The sequence below is a fragment of the Motacilla alba genome, chromosome 3 (genome assembly GCF_015832195.1).
Source record: "Motacilla alba alba isolate MOTALB_02 chromosome 3, Motacilla_alba_V1.0_pri, whole genome shotgun sequence".
NCBI classification, from domain to species: domain Eukaryota; kingdom Metazoa; phylum Chordata; class Aves; order Passeriformes; family Motacillidae; genus Motacilla; species Motacilla alba.
The window spans coordinates 59633939-59648969 of record NC_052018.1 but is presented as its reverse complement, the minus strand read 5'-3'; the positions used below and the strand labels follow the sequence as shown (position 1 = coordinate 59648969).

At 41.0% G+C, this 15031-nt stretch overlaps 1 protein-coding gene across 8 annotated transcripts in view; it reads right to left on the bottom strand.

Moving 5' to 3' along the window:
* TIAM2 (TIAM Rac1 associated GEF 2) overlaps positions 1–15031 on the bottom strand; it is a 166911-nt gene that overhangs the window by 131822 nt on the left and 20058 nt on the right. For all 8 annotated transcript variants that reach the window (XM_038131913.1, XM_038131907.1, XM_038131906.1 and 5 more), the window contains exon 2: positions 4314–4456. The gene's annotated coding sequence lies outside the window, so the exon portion shown is untranslated. The remainder of the gene's footprint in view (positions 1–4313; positions 4457–15031) is intronic.

Sequence of the window (15031 nt, the reverse complement as noted above, 5' to 3'; positions counted from 1 at the left end):
TGACAGTCCATCCTCAATCAGGGATGTACATCTCTGAGCAGACAAAGAGCAGCAGCTGTGAGACCACCGAGCAAGGATGTCCACAGACTGCTGATAACAGTGCTAAGGCTTAGGTGGGAGAACAATAACCTATCCAGATGAACAGTGAGGCCAGTAAAATGCCTCTCAGAGAAATTTAAACACAAATACTCCTTCTGCTCCTGTGCTCACACACACTGTTTCTACTGAAGGCTTGGCCATAGAGGGCAGGAAAACGCTGGGGTAACGCTCTCTGTATATCAGCTGCACCACCAACACACACCTTGCCCCTGTCACCTCACGTTACAGCAGGGGAGGATGGGCTCTCCAGAATGATGGATGAGCTACATCTCACTGCTGCAGAGTGAGAGCAGACACACTGCTAACAATGCCAGTGGGGTCACAGGTCAGCACCCTGTGTGATCCCCTGAGAAGTAGAGTTCCCTCTACCATGGTCCATGGACCATGGTCCCAACAGTTCGACAAGGAAAAGGTGACACTGATCCTTTCATCCCAGCACTCTGTCAGCAGTGCCAGCTCATAGAGGTGACAAACTGAACACATGTAACAGGGAGAGCTGCCCTGAGGATGGAGGTTAGCATCCTTAAACTCTGTCAGGCACGCCTAACTTTTTAGTGTCATCTTTAGTAAGGCTGGTGATCCTAGCTGATGGTATAGACCAGCTGTGGATGTGCACAGGCATGTGTAGGCCATGGTTGTGACAGAGAACACCAGGGGAACAGGGAAAGCAATGTACAGCTAGCAAGTAAGGGTAGGCAGTAACTACAGAGAGCTAGTTTTGGAGACAGTAATATTATCATACCTTGAAGACTTTAGGGCCTTATATATTTCTTATGAGATAATATTGCAAAAAATGCATACACCAGATCGATTTTCTTAGGAAATCAGTTTCTTAGTAAATTACTAAGTTTATCCACAGTTGTCTGTCAATAAGAAATTGTTTCCTGGATACAGAGCTTAACAGCAAGCCACAAGACTTCCATGAGTACACAAAAGTTTTCTTCTGCTTCCTCAGACTGTTTTGAAATATTTCCTCTTGTATATTACACATGAACAGGCACAGAGGCTTGCCCAAATAGCCACCAAGTTTCTTTTTGCAATGTCCCTATTTCATTTTTGTATGAAGGCTGAATGCACACTGTTGGTACCAACACTATATATTACTGAAAGATTTTTTAAGATTACTCCATTCCATAGTTCTCGTCAAAACACTGATGGGTCTTTTTTTTCACATTTGTTTTACTTCCCAATCATTCTATCACAAACCTGGTGAAATTTTTCCCCTCCTCAGTCTACAAACTTGTTTGGCATTTTCTCCTTCAACCAACCACGAGTAACACTTTCATTTGCAGAGGAGGTAAATAACCAGGCCTTGCTTTAATTACATTAACCTGGGAACAATTTGTTGCAAAATCTACAGATGGGGTGCTGCCCCTTTCCAGGCATTCTCTAGGCTAGTAAATCAGTGCAAGGCCTTTGCAGGGTATCAATGCCTTCCTCGCGAGATTAAGTTTCAATCCAGCAGTATCAGTCAAACATACTTTGCTGGAATACATCAAGAGGTCCAAGCAGTTACTGACACTAACAGAGCCTGCACAACTCTGCCTGTACGGGTGGCTGCTGTAACAAAATTCAGCTACAAAAATGCAGGAACAATCAAACTTGTAACTGCAATTCATAGAGTAATTTCAGGTTGAAAAGCTGAACAGATGGCATTTGTGAGCTTTATTCAATATCTTTGACTTTTTAATTAGATTCCTGTTCGTGTCAGTCTGCTGGTATACAGCAGGAGACCCCGGATTTCAAAGTAACCTTAGGAATCCCATTGCTCTGTCTGATAGAAACCACTATGCCAGGAAACTGCTGCAGGCACAGCTCCTGCTGCTTCCACCACAGGAACTCATCAGCAGGTAATTAAAAGAACCAAATTAAAGGGATAGTCCAAAAATGCAGCTATGCCTTGGCCAAAATGCAAATTAGAGCTTTAATGCACCACACTGCTTTATAATTTTAGGATGCTTTTGGTGTGTTTATCATTAGGAATCTGTAAGCCGTAATTTTCTCCTTCATGCCTTCACGTGGTTCACAAATTCACCTTCTGCCCCTGACAAGCTCATGCTGGGTTGTCACTGCTTTTTGGAAAGCTGCATGTGGGCAAAATGAAACAAAACATACTGACTGCTAAAAAGCTTAAGAACTTGCAAGGGAACAAACAGTGCATCTCTCCCAAAACACTGAAACATGGCAAAAAGCACCAATGGTGGTGAGAGCAGACACCCCAACAGACAGTGGTGTCATTCAACTTATGAATAAGGTTCAATACTTCCTTTTATCAACACAGGTCAAAGAAAACCAATCAAACAAACAAAAAACACCCAAAAAAACCCCACAAGCCCCAACAGATTGACTAATACAGCAAATTAGGACTTCTATGAGTGCTGCAGTGCATAAAATATCTTTTAACCTATGGCAATAAAGAATGGCACAACACACTGGAAATAGTAAGTCTAATTGTAATAATCAATGGCACAGTTTCACAGCTGTCCTTTTATCAAAATCAATGAGAAGCTGACTATTTTTGAGTTTTTTCTTTGTATTACTTTGCCTTTTTGAGGAGGGCAACTCCAGAATTCAGAAGACCTTCTAGACCTGTTGCAGTCATGCTCAGCAGAACACTGACCACACCTCCAAATCCATTTTAATTTTATAATATATCCCGAATGTATAAGCTAGCATCAAAAACAGCCTGGTTTAGACAAGAATGGGCCAAATACTCTGTTAGCCAAACAACAGCATATGCAGAGTTTGTGCATATTTACTTCTGTGGTAGCAGTGCCCTAAATCCCTTGCATGTGGCAAAACTCTTAAGTTGTTACAAAACGTAGCAATGCTCCATGATGTACTAATTTTAAAAGAGATGAGTGGGTTATAAAGTAAACTGAGCACACAGCTATTAATTTTTAAGTGTACAGGTATTAACTTTTAAGTGTTTGAATAATATATAACAATCAGGTCTAATGATCACCTGCCCGGTATGTGTCCATCGGGTGAAAAACCCTGTAACTCTGCAACAGATTCCCCTTGTTTATTCAGAACAATTTTGCCCCAAAATACTTTGTCAGGAAAGAAAACCAATTCTGTCCTAGCATGGAATGAGACTGAATCCCTCTGAAACTGCATCCCTTGCCAATAAATGTGATCACAGTGGACAAACTCCTGGGGAATGAGAATGAACAGGATGTGTTGAGGTCTAACCATTTTCCTTCCCTGTGATGTCCAAATTGCCCATAGGCCTGAACTTCCTAAAAGGTGCCTTTGTCAGGGTTGTGCAATGGATTCCTGCAACAAAGTCTATCACAAAGTCTGGATTTTGTGATAACTAGCAGCATACATGGTAGTAGATAGCAGTATTAACAACAGCACGGTATTGACAACAACGTCAAGTTTCTTCTGTTAGTAACAGCAAACAATGCTGAAGCAATTAAAAATAATGAAAAGTTGAATAAACACTCTCATCACCTGTTTACAAAGCATCATGATTAAGTCTTCTAAAATCTCTAAAACAACTCTAAACAATTATCTCAGATGACAAAACTAAACAGGATGGAGGAAACTTGCCCTATCATAAGCTCAGTTGTACCAGGTCTTTCAAACCCTCAACCAAAGCACCTCTCTGTCTCTCTCTTGTGCCATTCACAACATTTCTAACTACAGCAAACAGACATCTGATGGTCTCTGGAATTAAACTGCAATGCCACTTTTTCCTTTAGGTGAGACATCAGGAGTAGGGCTCTCTTTGCTGATAATTTTCTGTCTAATTCTGGAACAATGCACTCTACACCAGATACTGCTCATCCATTCCCTCTCCTTTGATAAATTTACCACATTATAATGCTCTTGTGAGCTAAGCAGAAAAAAGCCTAAACCCCTCCTTTCCCTGCTAAGTATAGAAAACTGTATCTCTGCTGTTTACAGATTCAGAGGCTTGTCTGGACTGAAGTTTTGCAAATACAATCTATTTTGAAGTCACAAGCATTAATATTTGGATTAATGCCTTGAAAGAAACAGTTCACATAGCCTACATTTCTCCCTGTGCTGATGTTCTCTATTGGTTGATTCTAAACCTCAAAAACACCCAACCAATATGAAACATTAAGACCCAGGGAATAAAACAAATTTTAACCTGGTTCTATCTAGCTCTCGGCCTATAATGTTTCATAATGCAATTTACCCACTCAGAAATAAACAAACCAACAAAAAAAACCCAAACAAACCTTGCACAACTTATTCGTTCTCTAAATGTCTTGTTTCCCTCTGCATCATGAATGAAAGCACAGAAAGGGGCTGAGGTGTCCTTGTGGCTTCACAAGCTGAAGAACTTCTTGCTGGAAGTCCCTATTTTCGTAGCGCCGGCAATCTGAAAAACAAAAATTGTTTTGTTAACACTTGTATCCCTAGATACAGAAAATAGAAATAAGGTTTGTTCTGAACCACTGCCAACTACATCATTAACCTCTCCTATGAACAAGCCAAGAGCTCTCATGCAAAAAAAAAAAAAAATCTAGAAACATCACTCAATTCGTACCTCACTTATGCATTCTGCACTGACTGCTCACAGCTAAAAACTTCTTTCTACGTACAAATGGAAAATAGAAACCAGTAAAACAACACATTACAACCACCTGTTTCAAGAAGAGCAAGTGTTAAGCTGTCCAGGTTTCCATCTAGGAAACACTCAACCAGGAAAGGTGCTTGAAACAGGCCAGCACTATCACAGTCACTTTCCTACACTGGTGGCCCTAACCACAAATTATGCCTGCACCATAATAGGACTGCCTGTTTCCAAGTGTTCATATTTAAAGCTTCTATCATATCCCAGCCAGGACCTCTAGAAAATATCTGCACATCAAGTACAAAGATATCCCATGGAAGTTCTCTTGCACCAACCAAGCTGGGCTTTGAAAAGCCAGCCACTGCTTTTGAGAAGACTGATTTGGAGCAATCAGCTGCTCCTTTGCTCACATCACCTGAAAATGTTAAAACAGGCACCAGCCATCCTTAGTGTATGTGCATTGAACAAGTAGAGTGACTAACTGAGCTCCCAAAAGCTGGCAAGGAGAACTTCATGCTCTACAAAGCCTGTCATTTTCATTCTGCAAAGTGTCAGACTGTATTATAATATTTTCTCTGATGTTCAAATTGGCACAGCTGATTTTAAACAGCTTCTTCACAGCACAAAGCACCTTGTCATAAAAATATCCTGATATCTACAATGGTTAAGCTGACATAAAACGTAATTAAAACTAACACAAGAATTTTATAATTCTCATGCTTCCAAAGGCAGTGGAATTAGAGCAAAGTCCTAAACTGACTTCACTGAAAATAAAGGCTGTTCCATTAAAATAAAATGCAAACAAAATAGCAAATAATACAGGCTGCAAAACCATCACACAAAATGGACGAACTAACAGCGGGCCAGCAAAGTAAAAAGCAGCGTCAGGCCGCAAGTTACACCCAAGAGGAAATGTGAGTAATAAAAAGTAACTAATAAAATGCAACTAAATTCTTAGTTGTTACACAAAAAACCTACTCGCTAAGCTCCAAATACACAGACCGGCTTTGATGGTGGGGAAAGTTGTACCTATCTACACAGAACATTTAGAGCTCAGACCACCAAAGCCCTCCTAATCATGGCTGTAAGAGCCACAGAGCCAAGAGCTGCAGGACAAGCCTGCAAGTGCCATGATTATGGCATTCAGATAACACTGCCATGATCCGTGTGTCACAGATATTGTCTTTCCCAAAGTTCATAGCACTGCTACTGTGCCCAGACTTTATTTTTTGTCACACTTCCTTTTGCTACACAATGGCACAGCACGGCTCCACTCCTCAAAGTTACACAGGGCTTCCTTCACCAGGGGGTTCAGTTCCTGAGCACCAGCAAATAAGACTCCAAACCTGGGGCAAAAGCTTGCTCTCATCTGCAAAACCCCTGCCCCTTTTTCTTCCCATGTTCCAGCTCACTGAAAAGTGCTGCTCGAGCATTTTCCTTTCTAGCTGGAACCACATTTCCAGCTCTTCACAGACATGGCTTCTTTACTAATGGTTTGACAGGCATGGAGGGACACCTAGTACAGAGCTAAATGTAAGATCTGTGTCAGGAGTTACGTGTAATTCCAACAATGCAGTGTTATACTCTGCCCTCATGGGCAAACCTGACCGCCCTGGATTTTTGCTGGCCCATACCTACAGGGGAATGCAGCTAGCTGTTAGCTAATACAGCCAGGGTGGTCTCACAGTACTCAATCATCACAGATTTCTAAATGTCCAGCTAAAACATTTCTATCTGCATTGGAACCGGCAGATACAAGAACCTATAGCAGGCAGATGGTATACTACTTTTGATACAAAAGAACTGATTCATGGCAAAGTATCACAGGAGTCCCTCCCAGCCAGTCAGGTCTTACTTGAACACTTATTAAGGATGATACCCTGCTCTGTTTGAAGAAAACTTCCTGGCCAGGGTAAAGTGCCAAGTTTTTTGAAGTGCTTCCAGCCCTCCCAGTAAGCTACCTCTTAGGGAGGTCACAATGCTCCCCCGCAAGCAGTCCATCAAGTATTGAAGGAAGTTTGCCATGGTGAATACAAACTTCCCAGCAATGCTCTGCCAGATCTGTAATACCCATCTCTCTGGATCTGCACAATCTTGAATAATAAGGCTTAACATAAAAAAATCTATAGGGTAGAATATTGCTCCATACACACAGACCTTTGCTCATTCAGGTATCTTTTTCTAGCAGGCTAGGAGGAAATGGGCATCTCATACCAGCTTACAACACTTCTCTCTTTTTCCTATCCCCAAAATGTCTTTAATACCAACCATTCCCATTAAACTTCCACCATGGGCAAAACACTTCTGAAGGAATGAATCTAAAAAAAAAAATCCTTCACGTGTCAAAAAAAAGATAAAGTAGTAGTTAAAAAAGAAAGAACCGCTGTACTAAAGTAATAGTCACATAAACCTTACCCGTTTTTGCCTCTTGCCAACAAACAAGGACAAAAATCCCATACACTAAGCATGGCATATACAACACCCTAGGCTCTGTCATTTAGTTAAGGACAGACAGGTAGGCATAGCTGTGAAAGTCTTAACAGCATAGATTAGGCAGTATGTGCTATGGTAACAACCTTGGTTTGCCATTCATCTAGTACTCGCATTTTCATTTGCCTGCTGAACAGGAGGGTACACAAAAATAAACACCAGCAAATGGCTAGCAGGCATGGCACTGAGGCAAAGTCCTTAGTACAAAGCTACCACGGGCCCTTCCAGCTCTACTGTAAACAAAGAGTGAATTACATTATACACACAATAGCAACACTTAAGTCGCAGATATAGTTCCTCAACTGTGATCTGGGAAGGGCTGTACAAACTCAGGGCAGGTGCTGTCTGTACAAGCAGGGAGCCAACACCGACTGTCATTAAAAACTATAGCCCCTGGTTAAAGCCGGTGTACAATGATGAGGTGCTGAGCAGTTCAGGAAAACAACTCTACAGACACCTCCATTCCCTTGAGCTGCAGCACACGCATGTCAAAAGGGAGGTATGAGCTGCTACCCAACCTCAACAGGTCTGGCAAGAAGGGAGCAGAGAAGTGACGCTTATTATTCATGTGGTTCCCCCCCAGGGTTAGCCACTGGTAGATAAACCAAGTACAGCACAGCATCCTCCCATAAAATGCACTGCAAAGAACTCTACAGGATACACATCCAGACCTTCCCTTGTCAATCATGAGAGAGAGAGAGATTTTAACTTCATCTGTGACATCTATATTCAACCAACCACCAGCTAGTGGCAGCTGTTGCAGCTTTCTGCAGAAGTCCATCAGCTTGCTTCACATGGTTTTCTTGGGTAGCAATCCCTCCCCTTTCCCCTAGAGAAATTTGGGGACAGTCTGCAGATCCTGCTGGAAAGCTGCTCCTGCTTACAGAAAACAAACAAAAATCCCACAACTTTTCCAGCCCCATGGAACAGCTCTAAATGCACCACGTGTCATACTGGACACAACAGAGGACATCCACACATTCAGCACAGAATCAGCTCCTGGGAGCCCAGGCTGCCCAGTGAAACACTGAGCTTCAGCTCTGCTCAGGGGCAGCAAATCCTCCTGTCCTTGGGAAGGGACCATTGACTGAGCACACCCATCCAGCCTGCCCACAAAGGCAGGGCAGTGCCACAGCATGCTGCTCTGCCCAGAAGGCAGAAGCTGCCTGCATGAGGAAAGCTGGACTTCACTTCCCTGTGCCTGGGTGTTAGTTTCAGGAAATCCCCATTCCCAAGCCAAGTTTCAGGATCTACCCTAACTGTTCTGTCAGATGCAGAGCAGAGCCAAGCAGATATGTATGTCTGGGATGATCCAAACCATTTATTTCCCCACCTTTCTTGCTATTTTCAAAATTTATTTCTGAAAGCACTTGAATTTTTTTCTGATTTTTGTTGATGATTTGCACTTCAGAGGCAACATACAAACAAAAGTTCTGACCTTTTTCCTAACCTTTGACTGATCGTATGAGAAAAAGGAACATCTTGTTAATACTACTTTCCCTTAATACACTGATTCTACACAAAACTAATGATCATCCTCTAAATCCCCTCTCTACTCAGCAGTTTAATTAGAAAGATGATCATTGATTAATGCACTTGAGTTACCTGAAGAAGGTGTGACTGAACACAGATCACTCAACCTAAGAGAACTGTAGATTAATTAGTTCTGCATCAAACTGCCTTCCTCTATTCAACTTCAAAAGAAGGAGCAAAACCCCACAACAAAACAACAAAACACCAAGCTTTCAGTCTTAAACTTCTGAGATAATTTTTAGTTTTACTTTATTCTTTAGAGAGTCTCACATTTTCTTTGAATTTCATCATCATCTACTTTTTTTTTTAATTATTTTAATTTTACAAAATAATCACACCAAGCCTGGAAGTTCAATATACATTTGCAAAGCTCTGCCAAAGACCTGCAGTCTTGAATTAATTGGCTCAAGCAAGGAAGTAGGAATGACACTGATACTCAACAGGAATGTGCACAGCATTAAGTGCATACCACAACTGAAACCAGGTATACTCCCAGGCAGCCAGTGGTTTCAGCATCCCCACCTAGGAAGACAGTCAAAGAGAAAGCATTATTTGAAGGTTTCCTCACTCTTTTTTGAGATCTTACTAAAATTCCTCCAGCACAAGCTGGTCTACAGCCTGATAATGAGACTTTTAGCCCTGAAAAGCAGGTAAGCCTTCCTTGACTGTTGCTCTGCACCATAACTCACACTGCCCTTGGTCTGGGAAAGCTCATGCTTCATCTGCCCTTGGAGCCACAATTCTGTCTGCAGGTGTTCTGAACAGCCTCAAGGACTGGCTAACTTTTATCTTTCCGTGAAAGTCCTCTCCTGGTCTCTACACATGAACAGAATTCATGCCCCTATCATGACCTTCTCCTCGCCCTGTGACCAAGGTAGACACCATTTCCACAGGTTGAGTGACAAAAGCCCCAGGTGATTTCAAGCAAATAATCCTCCTGCTGCTCTGTCTCCCTTTGTTCAGGGAGGTCTCTTGAAAAGTGGCAGGTAGAGTTGGTGACTCAGCTTTAGGAGCAGCCTAATCCTTCTGGTCACCAGAAAGTGACACTAGGAAGGCAGACATGGGGCAGACCAGAAAACCAGGCTAGGCAGAAACAGAAGAACAGATCTTTCCCTTCCGTGTCCTAAATTATATGCTTCATATCATCTCTTCTTCTATGCATACTTCTGCCCATACTTGGCATTATTTATCCACTTTCAAAGCACAAGTAACCACACAGGATACAACACAGCCCCACAGACTCCTGGTACAGGGTTAGAAAGGATTTTTCAATCAGCCTCTGTCAACGTAATACATAATCAATACATGGCTCCAGCAAAAGTCAAGCAAGAAAGCTGATGCTGCATTTCAAGATTTGCATTGAAAGTTTACATTTTTAAGAAAGCTGATGCATGCCATTTTAAAAGCATCCAGAAGCAATCCACTGTGATTCCCTCCCCTTCTGCCATTATCCCTGGTGGTAGAAAGGTTTTTTCTCAAATTGTTTACTTCAAAGTTATTTCATCATCAGCTACGGAGAAAAGAAAATAAGCCTGTGTTATTGCAAAGGACTAGGAACAGTAACTAAATCTTACTGAGGCTTCTGATGGCTTTGCCAACACCCATAGATCACTTCAATGATACAGTTTTGAAAACAAGATGGCCAATAGGGAAAGGATAGAGAAATTGAGAATTGAGCCTGATCTGAGATCCATCACAAACCACATCTTTCTAGAGGTAAAGGGATTAGAGCTGCATAGGGCACAAGCAATAGATGCATAAACCCCATCACCAGCTTGGGACTCTCAATTTCAAAACATTTTTGCAGTGAGGCAACTTAAGAAAAATAAACATTCCTAGCCAGGCAGAGATCAGTCATAAAGCTTTTCTGAAAGGGAGATGAACTCTCTTATTGTTATTTAAAGCAACACTATAAATCAGGCCAGATCTATATAAAGCAACACTATGGGCTTAAAGCAACAGTGGCATTATTCTGTCAGAGCTCAGGCTAAACACCCCAGGAAAGACACACAATATGTGGTAATGTTCAGAGCCAAAAAAGAAAAAAGCCAAAAAAACCCCAACCAACTCAAAGTAAAAAAATAACAAAACCTACAAACAAACAAAACCCCATCCCTCCCACCAGCCTGCCCCCCTCCCAAAAGAAACCCTTCAAAAGAACTGAAAACTGAAAAAAGCTGGGAATTTCTGTGAAATTCTCCATGAGGCTAACAAAAAACAGCAAAAAGTTGCATATAGAGAAAGGCAAGTCTCATATTTTCTGTAAAGCTACCAACATTATCAACAGCTCATTACTCACATTTGGTGATAGATACCATATTTAAAAATCAGATATCTACATTTTACAGATCACATGCAGGAAGACATGCTTCAGAAAATACTCTCTTACATTTTCCCAAGTACTTTATTTTCCCTCTCCCAGAACAGTCATCTGGTATAAATTTTTGGACCTTACGTCATGCACAAGAAAATAGCTTAGTATTTTAATTCTGCATTTACATCAGAACATTCATAATTGATTAAAAGCAACAGAAATGGTGGGGAGAAACAGCTTCCAAATATTTACATGAAATATAGACCCAAATTCAGTCTCTTTTGTTTAAATGTTTTGAAAAATTTTGGCACATCAAGACAAACAAAGTGAAACACTGGAGCTCTTCCTTCTCACCTCAGCACCCAAACTCCCTTCGTCAGCCACCATTAATTCCATCTGACAGACAGACAAACCTATAATTTTTCACATTGATTAACTCTTATCTAAGATTTTATAATACACGGTCTTGAACTGCTTAGCTGTTTTAGTTCACAAGAGGGTTCTAACAACCCTTACATTTTTCTTAGAAGAGAGACTGAAGTTGATGCAGATGACAGCATTTCCACTCACACAAGTTTTAATTAGTGGCATTTTCCTGGGAGCATGCTTTGAGATGGGCAGTCATGTTAAGGGGCAATCTTTACACACTATCCTAATAATCTCAAGAGGCTGAAAATGCTGGATAGTGTATCACGAATACTGCAAGGACATCCATGGCAACATGCACCTTTGGGTGTGAAATGTGAATGCATGTTTGAAGGGTGGTAAAATATTGTTCTTTATCAAGGATAGCACAACAAATTAGCAGAAAGATTGTAAGAACAACCTAGTCATTTATACTCTGCAAACAATTACCTATTTGCTGCAATCCTGATCTTCTTGGCCCGCTAACTTGGCCAACACTAGAGGCTGGCAAGTGCTTCCCTCTTCCTTTCCACCTTACTTGCGCAAATATAAATCTTCCCTTTCAGAAAAGCTCCTAGTGTCTCTTGGGGATATGACTGAAAAGGCAAAGATCTAAAGCACTTCTCACTAGGAGGAGTATTTTGTGTTTTCTGAGCAAGATGAATATTTTAAAAGGGCTTGAGATAGGGAGAAGGAAGAGCTCTCAATGTCCTTATAAATGTGAAAGAACAAGAAAATGGGAGGAGGTAACCCAAACTCTATGAAGCCTTTAGACTCTGGCTGGAGCAATGCTGATATATCAGCAGCAACTTCATTCCCACCCTGCTAACTAAGAAATGATCTTAGTCTTGTCATCAACCTGCACAGCTTGAAGATGTCATGCATTTCATTCTTGTTTTTGTCGGTTTATTGCAACCTTCATAAATTTCCCCAGTAGTATTTTTATGCTTAGCTGTTTTTAAACAAAGCAGAGAGATTCATCTTCTCTGTGGAAGTCATGATTCCAACACTTGCTCCTTTAGACTAACAAAAAAATTATCAATACAATCCTAGAGAGTCTCCTGCAACCTGGGAGAAAAAAAAAATGTAGAAGACAGAAGTTCTTCTTTCAACCTTGTTCCCAAACTTTGGGCATCACACCTCTCACCTCCAACACTCCTGAGATTCTACTCTCAGCTTTACTGGAATTAACTGCATGAATGATGACTAGTAAAAAAGTAGTAAGTTTTCAACTATTGCCTCAAGTATGCCTTGGCATAAAGCTTTAATGAATTTGGAAGACTATTAAACACCCAGATACCTTTTCCTCCAACAAAGCTGAGGCAGTAGGAATCATGGACCTACCCAGCTGGGTGTTCAGTACCACCCATCATCATCACCACCCCAGGCACAGACAGAAGCTGGTGAGGCAGAAGCCCATTTTATGAAGTGGGAGTAGTCAGTGATTGTATCAGCAAAGCTCTAAGCTGCTCTTGCAAGCACGTGCAGATAACAATTTTCACCAACTCTGGTAGGTTGGTAGATCTGTATTAATTTCCATCGGGCTGCAAAAAAGCACCCTGACTCCCTCCTTCTACTCCCTGAAGGTATAACAATGCTTTGAAGGAATGACTGGCTAAATAAAGTTGACAAATCTCTCTAAATTTCTGTAATGCATTCTTTCAAAAACAGTTGGAGTTCTTCTGGTGAAAATCTTTCCAAGAGGTTTCTGCCCGAAGCACAAAAAACACTCTGGAAATTTTTTGTCTGAATGACTGAAGGCTGGCCAGAAGTAAACACAGGTGAAAATATGAGAATATGGGAGGCATGCTTAAGGGTGCTCCTACTACCTCTATCGACCATCTTTTTATATCTAATACTGTGTAATGCAGTTGGAAGCAAAAAGACATTAAAACAGCTTTAAAACCCTAATGGCCTGCCCTTTCTGTTGTTGTTACTTCAGTATTTTAAACAGGGGAAGGCTGGATTACTGCAGTTTTAGCTATATGAAGTATGAAACCTCCAGATTCTGTGCTGAAAATCCCTCTCTTGGGATCTGAGGCCAGGAAGGGACCACCTGGTTCAGCCAGTCCTGTTACAAGCAGTCAGGCACTGCAGACATCTGGTCACATAATCCATCAGTCCACATCATGACTCACAAAACACTTCATGAGATCTGAATGAAACCTGCAGCCTTCAGAAGGGAACCAAGGCCAGAGACACAAAGCACACGAGAGAGCAAGAGAGACTGAAGACCTCAAAAAGGTCCCATCACAATGTGAGATTTTCTGTACTAAAGGACACAGCTCTATTGCCAATCCCCATCATCCATGGAGCAAAGACAGACAAAAAATTAACCTGCTAACTCCTAAAAAGAAATTTTGAAACAAATTATATACAACTCACATCATAAATCATAGAGGTCCTTTGCCATCCAACCACATCCCTCTGGGTTCCTAAATCAGTGCACCCTACACCACCCCTGGGCATAACAGAGTCACATCCAAAAGATGGCATTGAGCAAAATCCCCTCTGGGTATAACCCTCTCCACTGTGCACATGGAGAGGCTGGAAGACTAAGCTCCTAATTTAGGCACCTCAGTAGGTTGCTTGCCTGAGGTAAAATAATTCTGAGCCTCTTGTACATCTTTCTGATCAACAAAAAAAGGAGAAAAAAAACAAAGAGGAAGAAACTGGTTTTAGTAATGAAAATGTAATTTAAGAGGCTGATACCCTGTTAAAAACTTAGAGTCATAATGAATTCCAGGATTCATTCAAGTACTCCATTCTTAAAAAACACTATAATGAAAGGCTTACATATGAAATTTAGTAGTAATAACTTTGGGGTCAAATCCATAATGATTTGTTTGGCAAGGCTTTCACTGACGACACTTAAATGTGATTTCAATGGGTGTTCTGCCCGAGAAAGGGCTTTGAGATTGGCCGACACTGTATATTTAAGTCACCTCAGCCCCAGCATTATACAGCGCCAAGCAGACACAAACCCCAGCATTATTTAAACATTTGCACACCAGAGTCTCCAATTGCAGGGTGCAAAAGCCAGCAGGAAGCATTGGTCATTCCTTTAGCAGCAAACAAAAATGCAATCTTTTTTACTTGGCTTTCTTATGATATCATTTAGCTTCTATAATAGCAGTTGCTTTTTTTAAAATGTGGATTTGCACAGTATTCAATTTGCCAGTTTCCACATATAGATGTAAATTTACTGAAATAGCTGTTCACAAAATCCAAAGCCCAAGGGTGGAGTCCTAAAAATAAATATATGTAGTTTAAGTTCTTTTATATCCATACATGATAAGAAATCTGGTACTATTCTGGTGAACCATAAAAGGGGAAGAATGGTAAAACCACAAACAGGAAAACAGAAAATAAAAATCCATATGTTTTGCTCTATCTTTTCAAAATTGCATGGATACTTCAATGCAAACATTCAGCTAAATGTTTCAAATGTTGGTTTTTCAAAGTATTTAGCCATATAAACTACCCTTTTGTTTCTGTTGGCTTCAAATGTTACTAGGCTCATGAATTCTTCCTTACGTCTTATTATTCAAAAAAATACAGCCATCACTGCCTTTATGGAGAAAGAAAAACCTGAGTATCATTTTCCAGTTAACTCTTCTGGATCTGCATGAAAGTGA